The sequence below is a fragment of the Lytechinus pictus genome, chromosome 1 (assembly GCF_037042905.1).
Source record: "Lytechinus pictus isolate F3 Inbred chromosome 1, Lp3.0, whole genome shotgun sequence".
Lineage (NCBI taxonomy): Eukaryota > Metazoa > Echinodermata > Echinoidea > Temnopleuroida > Toxopneustidae > Lytechinus > Lytechinus pictus.
The window spans coordinates 6,081,162-6,093,620 of NC_087245.1; positions in this window are offsets into that span (position 1 = coordinate 6,081,162).

Consider the following 12,459-nt stretch of genomic DNA (forward strand, 5'->3'; position numbering starts at 1 on the left):
TCTGAGTGTGACCCTTTCCTTTGCATCTTTGTAATTTTTCAAACATTAAAACACAACTGCATTACAGAAATTATCTTTTACTGCATTTGTGGCTGCTTTGTACTGCACCCCTGTCCTTTTCATTTTCATAATTACATGTACATGTATTATTATAATTACATGAGATTTACAAGAATTTACAATTTCAAGAAGATTTTAGCCTTTGACTCATTGTAAAGCCAAATTTGTAGTTGTTTGTTCATTCTGACATATGTATAAAAATATACATATTCCCTGTTAAATTATATATTTTCCAAGATACAAGGCAAAAATTTACAAGAAAAGACTTAATCTTATCTAATTTTGACAGAGTTTGATATTATCACTACTATTGCACAAGAAATATTTTCCATTAAGTTCATGAAAGGAAATGTTCAAAATATATAAGAGAATAAAAAATTTATGAAATATTTAAGTAGAAAACTACATGTACTTGAAAGCAAGGTAGATGTAAATGATTGCAAGGTTTTTAAAGATCACATTATATCACAATAAAATCCATTATAGAATGCAAGTGATGAAATCCAACTTGTGATTATAGAGATATTTATGAGTCCACTTGTTCAATATCTATAAATCTACAATACATTCATACATACTGTGAATAAACATTAGTATGTACAATGACATGCACTGTACATATGACTCATCATTACCAGGAAGACAACTGATACTGCCTACATTGTGCTTTCCCTTTTTCATAATGCCCTTTAACGATAAAAGGAAACAAGTGTCACGTCAATCAAACTCTATTTACAAATATATAGCACTTAATACTTTGTTTTCAGAGCACTTTACACTGCAATTATTATATACAGTTATACATTTTGTCATTACCAAGAGAATAGAACTCAAAAGTATAGATTGCTTGCCAGGAGCATGAAGAGGAAGTATACTGAAAATGTTATCGTATTGCTTTTAGGTCCCTTTCGCTTCAGCCTGAACGGCGGGTTTAACGTATTTGAATTATGCGACATTTGAATTCTATTTCATTTATAAGTAATAATGGGGGTTACAATATTTTCATGATTTTTTTCTAAGGAAAATGTTTTGTTAAAATTTTTTGAGGAAATAGTGCTTTAAAGCGCAAACCAAATAAATGTTCATGTCAAACTGTAAAATGGATGGCCTTATGCAGATTTTTTTTCTTGGGAAGGCAAGACGCCTCAAACTTTTCGAAACAAATTGAAATCTCGGGAGCGAAGCGACCGATCATAATTATATCGGGGGAGGTTTTTCACTTTAGATTTCGTGCTTACTTTTTGTAAATTGTGAAAATGTTCAGTAAAGATGAAAGTTTTCGAATGAAAGAGGAAGGATTTCAATACTCTGTAAAGTATTATCCGTGGAAAGATATTTGATGAGTGTTACATGGATATCAAATGCATCCTATACAGATTACCATCAGATGAACATTCAACTGTAGGATTGTGTGGTTTGCGCTCATCATGTCCTCTCCATAACCATTGATTCCTGTGTTATCATGAGATCGCTTGCATCGAATGATGTTGACTGATTTGTTATGTTGACTAACCAACAACATAACTAAATCAACCAGTGGCCACGGACCAAGTCCCCCCCCCCCCACCTTTCTAAACCGCAGTGGAATAGACATTACATGGTTATTATACCTGAACTATCTCAGAACCATGAAACCATCGATGTAAAGCTTATTATTGAAAGGATTATTAACTTGCCGCAAACATAAATATCAGTTTTATTCAGAAGAGGCGACGAGAAAGAACAAATACTTTATCATGTAAGATATCACGTTATGAACAATCATGTTCATGCTTTGTCATGCTGATAAATAATAGTGAAACAGGGCTGTTGATATTTTGCTCACTCATTCGCCCCACTCGTATGCACATAATCAAGTTATGACACCAATGTGTAAATTTTCAACATAAGAACTTACTATTATTCCTTAAGGTTATCATATTTTACGTTTTCGTTCTGTTGGTGGAAATTGAAAATAGTTTGACATATCTTCTTCAAGTAAAATCTCCAATCAAAACTTACCCAAATGACTCTCCTAACTTTTGAAAGGAAGTTTTTTTACCTTCAATACGTGCTCACTAAAATATATGATGCCACAATTTAAAAATTACATTTTGACACAGACATGAGTTGATTAAAATGGGTGAAGGAACATTTCTGCTGATAATTTTGTTTCTAGTTTAATGCGTTTTCTGTTAATTGCATTATTTAGTGAAGGTGGCGATCAATTGGCCTATTCTTTGCCCATGGTGTGAAATCTGTGATTATGCTAAAATTTTGACAATCCATTTGGGTTTTTTTACACAAAGTTTGGTCATTTTCCACTTCTTTTCATCATTTACTTGAACATTTCAACGTATTTGCTTTAGATAATGCACTCAATCAGAATTTATGAACTTTATAATAAGCTGTAACTAAATATTTCTCAATTCAATAATAGCGACACTTGTCATGTATCATGTAAAACAAATAATATACTGATATCAATACATTGGGTCATTCTTATGAAATTTACTTATAATGCTCTGAAATTTTTTGTACAGATCCGAACCAAAACTTGATATTCTAAAGCACTTTTTGTTACCATGAAGGGGATAGGCGATTAACTAAAAAGTTTATGCAAGCGCGTAGCGCGAGCTCAAAAAGTTTTATTATTCCAACCCAAAACAGGACATTCTAAGGACTTTTGTGACCATGAACAGGGTGGGTATCTATCTGAACAATTGAATCGAGCGCGAAGCGCGAGCTAAAAAAATACAGATTTTCTGACCAAAAATTTTGACATTCTAAGCACTTTTGGTCATCATGAGTAGGATGGGCATCTAACTAAGTAGTTCATGCGAGCGCGTAGCGCGAGCTAAACATTTTTTTATTCCAACCCAAAACTGGACATTTTAAGCACTTTTGCGACCATGAACAGGATGGGTATCTGATGCGAGTGCGAAGTGCGAGCTGAAAATCTTTGGTAATCTGACCTAAATTTTGGACATTCTGAGCACTCTTAGTAATCATGAACAGAATGGCTATCTAACTTAACATTTCATGCGAGAGCTACATTTACTTTGAATTTAAAATTGGATAGGCCTATTCTAAGCTTCATGGTATCCATGGTGAGCAGATGACTACATCTCACTTAATATGGAATATGAGCGCGAAGTGTGAGCGAAATTTTCTTTTTTATGTAATTTCACGATATTTTTTTCCATTTTCCAATTATCCCCTCCCCTTATTTTATTCACATTTCTCTTTTTATATTTATTTTGCTCTCTTCTTTCATTTTTTTTACATTATTTTCTTCTTCGTGGTGCGAAAAAAACTTTTTTGTTGGTTGTCTAGTTTTTCCGAAAAAAATCGAATTGGGAGCGAGTTTAAAATTTGTTTATTTTTCATAGTAAAACTTTCATTTTTTACTATTCTACATTATATAGGTTTTAAGATTTCTTTGTTTTAGCTGTTAGGTTTACCTGCTATCTTTTTCCTCCTCCTTTCTTCTTTTCTTTCTTTCTTTCTTTCTTCCTTCATTTCTTTCGTTCTTTCTCCTTTCTTTTTTCCTTTTTTTCTCCATTTCTCCTTTCCTTCCTTTTTTGTCTTTCTCTCATTTTCCTCCTGAAATTTATGGGGATGTGTCCCCCCCCCCCCCCGCTTCCGCCGCCTATGACTTTGCGCATTGCAAAAAACAAGGGTCCTTGCCTGCAGAGTAGGCGTTGCTAGAGTATTGTGATAGGGATTTACTTCCAATTCGTCTAATAAAAATTCGTCCAATTGCCAACTCGTCTACTATCATTCGGTCTACCATCAGTTCTTCCACTATCCACATGGACTAATTGCCAATTCTTCCACTCATTCTTTCGTGTAATAACCAGTTGGTCCACTAGCCATTTAGTCCATATACCATTTGGTCTAATTGGACTAAGTGTTAATTGTGCAAAATGAATGAAAATGGGTATTCATATTGGACCAATTGATTATTGAGACGAAATGGTCATAGACGAAACGGTGATTAGACAAAGTGATGATTGGACCAAATATTTATTGGACGAAGTTGTTGTTAGACGAGATGTTGTGTGTGTATGTGTGTGTCATATCAATAGAGGCTGGTATATTATATCATATAATATTCATAGCTCTGCGCCACAGTGCAATTACCAAACAAAATATGTATTGCTGGTATTCAGGGAGAATCGTTACTCAATGTTTGGTTGAATGAATTCATCGATACTACCAGCAGTGCAACATTACTCGAAATAATGTACATGATAAATCCCATCAATATTATTACGCTCGAATTATAAGATAACTATGCAGTGATTGACCGTCACATTCTATGACCAGAAATGCTACAATTCTTTAGAAGTCGTTAGAAGGGACGGGATCATGCGGTAACCTGTAAGATACGATAGCCTTTATAATAATAAAAATTATTATTAAAAAAGAAAAAAAAAACAAAGAAAGAAGGAGAGGAACGAATATAAAGGACACGTCAAAGAAAAGAAAGAAAATAATAGTTGACCAAACGAGTTGGCGGTAATAGTCAAATATGACTGGTCGCCATTAATTTCCAACAAACAACAAAACTTTGATCGAGAACTTTAATGCTTTTGACAACATGAAAGAAAAAAAAACATATGTAACGGCTCACACTTTGCAAACCGATCAAATACCCGTAATATTCTTTCATGAAATTATACTATAAATTTTGGGATGCCTTACACTTTGCCCAGTATCGACTAGCCCTTCGTTTGATCAAGACATACATTATGTTACTATCCATTATTTTTCTTTTACAAACCTTTTTTATCATTATCATAATTATTAAGCTGAGTTATTTTGTTATTGATGTTTTGTATACCAATATCATTGCTACTCTTGTTACCATCATTAATATTATTATTATCCGTATTTCTATCATCGATATTCATAATCATCATCATCATCATCATTATCATCATCACCACCATCACCATCTTCATCATCCTCATCATTAACATTTTAACTGTTGCTATTATTTTCATTACGAAAAACTATTATATTTAATGTTCTTACGTGAGTCTCAATGTATTCATTACAAACAATAGTCAATAAGTGTATGGGACACTCTAAGCATTTTTTTAAATAATTTTCATGAAATAGTATTTTGCATGCAAGTTGTGAATGGTAATTTCCTTCTTTTTTTTAAATAACTTTTCTGTTTATATCATAATTCTTGTTTGTATATGCATAAACAAATGTATGAAAATTCCATATATATAGCTCCAGGGTCAAGGTTGTGAACGGACAGGCCTAAATAATAGGTACGTGGTCAGGACAACACAGGTGTGGAAAATAAACGGATCTAATTACACAGTTCATATGCCTACGTCAAATATGCGTGAGTGACACAATAAAATGAATAGAGCTCTCGGGTGGAGTAAACTCTTAAGCAAATAATGCCAGGGTCCCAGGGCCGGTGCCATTCATAACTTGGTTTCCTTACAGGATAATGCCGTTTGATAAATGCTGTGATGACTATAATTATAATCAACAAATTATTCCTCGTCAAATAAGTTCAATACTTCTGTCACGTCACACGCCGGACTAAAAACCAGGCGAGATTCACACCGAAGACAAGTGATCTACTTTAAAAAAGCTCTGTTCATTATTTTTACTCATAGGAGTTAAAGATTAGGAAATTTATTCATATTTTTTATTTAGTATATTATTCTAAATAAAATGTGTAAGCTGGAATGTTTTGAGACGCATAACGTTTTCTAAATTTTTAAAGATTTGATTGAGTGATATCTATAACCATGATGACAATAAAAGAAACAATTATATTAGTAGTGACATTATTGATAATAGTAATAACGATGAATGCAGTAAAGATAAAAATATACATCATCATTATCAAAAATGGCAGTAATACTTAGGCATTTCAAATAAAATCACAAGGACTGTATCATCGCATAATATATACAAAATTAAGTAAGCAGTGATCAGAGTAATGATATGGCATGGACAGAAATGTAATCATGACAAAAATGAAAAGAAAAGGTGAATGTTAGTAGATAATATTTTGAAGGATTCAAAATAAGTGAATGGACAGACATGTGCTGATTTGAAATTTTTAAAATATAGCGTTCATTAGTTAACTCGAATTCAGAATAAAGTTTGTATGTTAGTCTGTGTAGTTTAACACGACTTCCTATATACATCCACTTTGTTCCAAGAGACAGTAAAGTAAAGTATATTAAACGTAATGTTAAGACTTTTGGCACTAGGGCAGAAATAAAATGAGTGTCCATTGGATGTGTTCTCCTTGCAAGTCCCAAAATCAGCGATTCCGACAACTTTTCAAATATATTCTGACATATTATAAGTTTAAATATAAGATATACATATAACATTTAAAAAGTATCCATAATTCATATGTATTGATATTATACTACAAAATAGGGGATAGCTATGGGGAATAACAGGAATTAGCAACATTAATTGTCTTATCAAAGCTAATCATCAATTTTTATGAAAGAAAAGCAGTGAAATAATAACAAATATTAACCAAATGGCCATCACATCAAAATGGGTGTCTACACATTAATGATAAGATAAGACCTAAAGATATATATATATATATATATATATATATATATATATATATATATATACGTATATATATATATATATACAATGAAAACCGATTTTATATCAAATTAATGAAATATCTGCGTATTTTTGTCTTGATCATAATAATAATTAAAAAACGTTAATTGACTACTACATCTTTGTAATATTAGAATGTGTGATGATCATACTCAGGTATAACTAACCTTACTAACCTTTACTAAGGCTTTGTACGAGATTTAAGATGGCCGAAGTAATAATACATCATGATGTATCGGCAAATGCTTGGATTCGTTGTTTTGGGCCCCGTCTTACAAAGAGTTACGATTAATCCAATCATAAGTAACTCTATGGAAATCCATCAGTATCATAATTTTTTCTACAGGAAATTTGCAAAATGTCCTTTTTAAACAAAGGAAAACACACCAAATTGTCAAGAAATCAATGACTTTATGGATATACATTCATATCTAGAACAATTTTTGAAAAAAAATGCACTTCATATGTTGACTTTGCTGGCTTTTCATAGTTGCAATTGATCGGATCAATCGCAACTCTTTGTAAGACGGGCCCCTGATGTCTTAAACCGCGCTGTATAAAAGCGGAATATTAATATTCATATTTGTATCCAACTGAGAAGATTTGAAAGTTGAAGATAAAGCTGTGAATTGTATGATTGTGGTTCCTCTGAATTGAAAACTATAAAGAAACACACATATCGCTTCCATTTTGCGATTTTTTTTTCATATGTTCTTATGGTCATAATGATAATTGAATTCTTCATATCGTCACTTAGAATTTAGTTATTTCAGTCGATAGTCACTGAATTATGGGGTGAGCCTGCGCCTATGGAGGTTTTTTACAGAAATATGGCGCAATATAAATGCTGTGGATTATCCTTTTTTTTTATATAATCGAACATGCTTATAAAATATTTATATCAAGATGGAATGTCCTTGCCATTGCTAAATGGTATATAATGCACGTTGGGAATGATCTGATATAACTGATGGGCTATTTTTTCATTTTATTCCTTGCTTTCATTTATCTTCTCTGGAAAGAAACAATAAAATACCAAAGAAAAAGATTATAGACAAGAATTTTCTTTCTATGTTTTTATTTGATTATAGGGTGTTGTCGGTATTTCATAAACTTTTGCAATACCACAGAATACGGGCAGCTGCTGTTCGCTCAATTTCTTCTACTGACGTCATACCGCCTACCTTCAATGTTGGGTTAGAAAAGAAAGATGATTATAAATATGGCGAAACAATCCTGGCGGATATGTGTTAACACTTCATAAAGCACTATTTCGTAAAGAGATGAAGAAAGAGTACACTTTATTACAAACTATATATTAATTAATTCATTCATATCAAAATAATGAAATCGGAAATCCGTCAAGTTTGAATGAATTCTGACAGATATTGACAGATTCTTTGAAAGAGAATATTGTTTAGGGTGCGGCTTTCCTTAAACTGCTCAACATTTTTACGTCAGTGATTGAACGATTGACCTATAATTTCACTTTATTCTAACATAAAAAATCGAAATATTAGAAATGGTTCCGAGGTACGAATTCCGCATAAATATCACCCGTGCCTTGAATGAATACTGGCAATGAAAGATAAGGAAAATTATAATATCTATACAATTACACAGATTAATTTGTAAAACTGAGATAAGAAGACAATTGAAACACTTTTGATAAATTATGCATGTGTTCACGTTCCTATGCTCATTTGTAACACAAATCATGCAAAAATATTTTGTCACGAAATTTTTGCTCCGTTATCAAAAATAGGAGACCAAGTATATTTTGAGAACATCCGTTGGCTTCTACTGATTGCTTTGGAACGACTTAACCATCTGTACTGAGCGTACAGAAACGTTGTTGGCGCTCTAACAGAGGCCCTGTTACAACCGGTAATGTGACGGCGATGTCCAATGTTACAACAATGCATTACTTACACATTGAAATAAATGTTTTGACTTCACAATCCGAAAGTTGTGAAATAAATGTTTTTTGACATTTTCACATAAAGAATGGAAATTCTAAGCACTTTATGTAACTCAAGCACAATAGGTATATAATAAAACAATGCGAGCGCGAAGCGCGAGCGGAAAATTTCGAGATCTAGTCCTATATTTACTGAACGAGACACTCTATTCATGTTTTGTAAATCCTGAAAAGGATGAGTATTAATAATGCGAGCACAAAGCGCGAGCAGAAAATTTTTATATACGTTTTGAACTGGTACTTGTTGAAAAGGTACCTGTTAAGGACTACTTGCACTTAGCCATGAAGGTGTTACATATTTCAACAATAAAAAAATGCAAGCGCGAAGCGCGAGCTGAAAAATTTTGAACTTTCTGTAGAAAGAATGGAAAATTTTAATCAGTTTTTGTAATCGTGAACAGGATAGCTATATAATTTAACGATTGATGCGAGCGCGAAGCGCGAGCAGAAAAAAAAATCGAGATTTAGACCTAAAAATGGGCCACTCTGTTCATGTTTTGTAAATCATCAAAAGGATGAGTAATATGGGGTCTTCCTACATTAATAATGTGAGCACAAAGCGCGAGTAGAAAAATTTTGATATTGTGATCTGAAACTGGATAATGATTTAAATTAGAGAACAAGTTGAGTATCTGAATAAACATGCGTGAGCGTGTTTCATATTTAGACTTAGAATCTAGGCATTCTAAATACAACTTTAATCATGAAAATCATGAACTTTGATATTCCGATCTGAAAAAAGAGTAAATTTCAGCTTTATATTTCAAGCACTTTGTAGAAAAATTTAAGGTGGATATGGATCTCACTTAAAAAACAGCTGATATTATTATTACTTTGAGTTTTGACATAGGACCGGGACATCCTTACGACATGTCATCATATGAAAATGATGACAATCTTCCTATTCCTCTTGCTAAGCGCGAGATGAAACAAAAGGGACAATTTAATTATTAAATTAATATCATATTTATTAATGCCTAATGAGGGCGCGAAATCTGATGATATCATGGCATAAAAACTGGACATTTCACTTTTGTGATTATGAATAGGATGCATCAGTTGATATAATTTTAGCCATTAATGCGAGCGCAAATCGCGAGCTAAAATTTCTGATAAACTGTCATGAAAAGGGGATTTTAAGTGGTTTGTTGTATAATCAATATTGAAACATTTATATAACTCGCCAATCAAAATGCGAGCGTGCAGCGCGCTAGCTGATACGTCTTGACAATCAGACCTGAAAAGGGATATTTTGAAAACTTTATGGAATACACGAAAATAATAGGTACCTGATAGATCAAAATTTGCGAGCGCGCAGCGCAAGCAGCAAATGTTAACATTCAGACCATAAAACTGACATTTTTACAGAGCACTTTTTAAAAACCAATTTGTAAATTAAACAAAATAATGAAAGTTCGATTTCCGAGGTGAAATATGTTTTTGTATATTGATTTCCAAACTTGATATTCGAACTCCATATTGAACAAGATATGTAAATCACCTAACAGGCAATGCGAGCACGAAGGGCGAGCGAAAATTTTGTATAGTGGCACGAAAGATTCTTTTTATTTTCCAATCCTTCCCCTCAACTTATTTTATGCACTCGTCGTCCTTCTCTTCTTTTTCTCCTATCTTTTCCCTCCTTTTTTCCTTCTTTCTTTCCCTTTTTCTTTTTTGCTCCGCCAAGAGGGGGGGGGGGGGGGGCGGGCCCCTCGGCCCCCTGGATCCGCCTATGGGGATAAGGGGCGGGAAAATTTTACAAGCAAAAAAAAAGGTTATCATCGCCAAAGTAAGGTCATCTCGTCCCAAAATACATGTTTTATTTCGATTTAGAATGATGTATTTTTTACCATCATAAAAGACCAAAAATAGTAGGGGGACATTTGATATTGTGTCCCCCCTACTATTTTGAGTAGGGGGGACACGTCCCCCTGTCCCCCCTGGGATTTCCGCCCATGACTGTTAGCGCTCTATTAGGCTTTCAACGTTTCTGTGCGGTGGTTCTTTACTCGGGTTTACGCTGCTCAATTTTATTAATTATTTTTCTTTTAAAATAGATAACTAAAAATGGTATAGGTCATATATTATTTTGAAGGAAATGGGTACCGGGTGCATGCAGATCGAGAAACGATAGCAAGAACGATGTCTGCCGAAGAGAAATTGGTTGTGAATCCACCGAAATTGGAACACGATCTGCCGGCAGATAGTGTTCCTAGAACCTATCCGCCTAGCACCGGATCCGCCGCTACACCGGCACAAGTCACTTCTAATAAGGTTAAAACGACGAACAAAAATGTACTTTTCAAAAGCCAGCAGATTTACCTGCTGTCAACTTCCCGCGGGAAGTGGCGAGAAAGCCGAACAATAGGGATGCTTTTATAAAGGGTTGAGGGTTTACCAGAGTGAGATGTATCCCCTTGGCGCGCCATGGCGTCTCCATAATGACGCATCACATATACATATACAGTGCGTATCAACAAAAGATTACACTTTGAAAAAATCCTGTAAAATTACACATTTGTGATATCCTGAAGATTGTTCCACATTTTAACATTGGTACAGATCCATTTAAACAAATTACGATATAACTGTCGAAAAATATTTCCGCTTGAGTGAGCACCACTTACTTTTGAAAAGTTAGTGAAAAATGATTTGCGCAGAACTTTGAAATAGCTATGCAAATAAATATAGACCTTAATCATGAAGAACATGTGGAATTTAGCTATTAAAATTGATTTGAAGATATCTTTAACATTTTAAAACTTGTTTCCTTGCCAAAACCACTTCGAAGATTCCATTGCACCCCAGCCCACTCCCCCGCACAACGAGGCCATCGAGACGTTATTTGCTTTACACTGAGCTGTGATTTACATGAAAAGGCTTATGCTTGATTTTCATGTAGTTAACCATTGTCAAGTTTAGGAAAAGTGTGGCGAAACCAGTATTAAATGAAAAATGAAATGTAAACCCACTTTAGATGATAAAAACTTAGTGAAACAATGCTGGAGATGTCTGATATAAACTTTTGTTCAGATTCAGTTATGTCCTCAGATCCAGCTGGCACAAAAAGGGTAAAGATTGTGCTTACTAAATGTTAAAATCTAAATTTGGGTGGCAAAATTGTTACAAAATGCTTGAATGTATCCGTTTTATTTCAATTGACTATAAGTGCAATGGAAATGTATGAGAAATGTTTCGCAGGGTAAGTTTGATTTCGCCCTTTCCCCTTGACACATTGTGAAAACGAGCATTTCTGCGCTAACAGATTTCTGCGAGCTTTACAAAAAGGACAGTGCTCACTCAAGTGTAACATTCTGTCAAAACTTTTACTTTCATTGAATAGATGAGACCCAAACCCAAGATTATAAGGAAAAAATTATCACATATTGTATATTTTTTCATTCCCAGGGCTTTTTCAAAGTGTAAACTTTTTGATACGCACTGTAGAGTCATATCTATAAGCAACCATTTCTCTGTATTCACAGTCGATTTTTTTTCTCAACCGAAAATAATGTTCAATATCATTTTTTTAACAATACAAGTGCTGGAATTCCTGTGGTATTTTATATTTTAAAAAATGGGATTTATTTTTTTCTTCACAAACGGAATTTGTGTTATCATAATTTCAATTTCTTGATATTAACAGAATGGCTTTATGCGATAAACCGATGGGAATTTTCGATATCAAGAATTTCATTCATGCACTAATTTCATTTCGCGATAACAAAAATTCATATTTCAGAAGAATTTCCTTGTATTACACCCAATGTGGCTACCTGTTGTAAAGGTGCGGCAACATC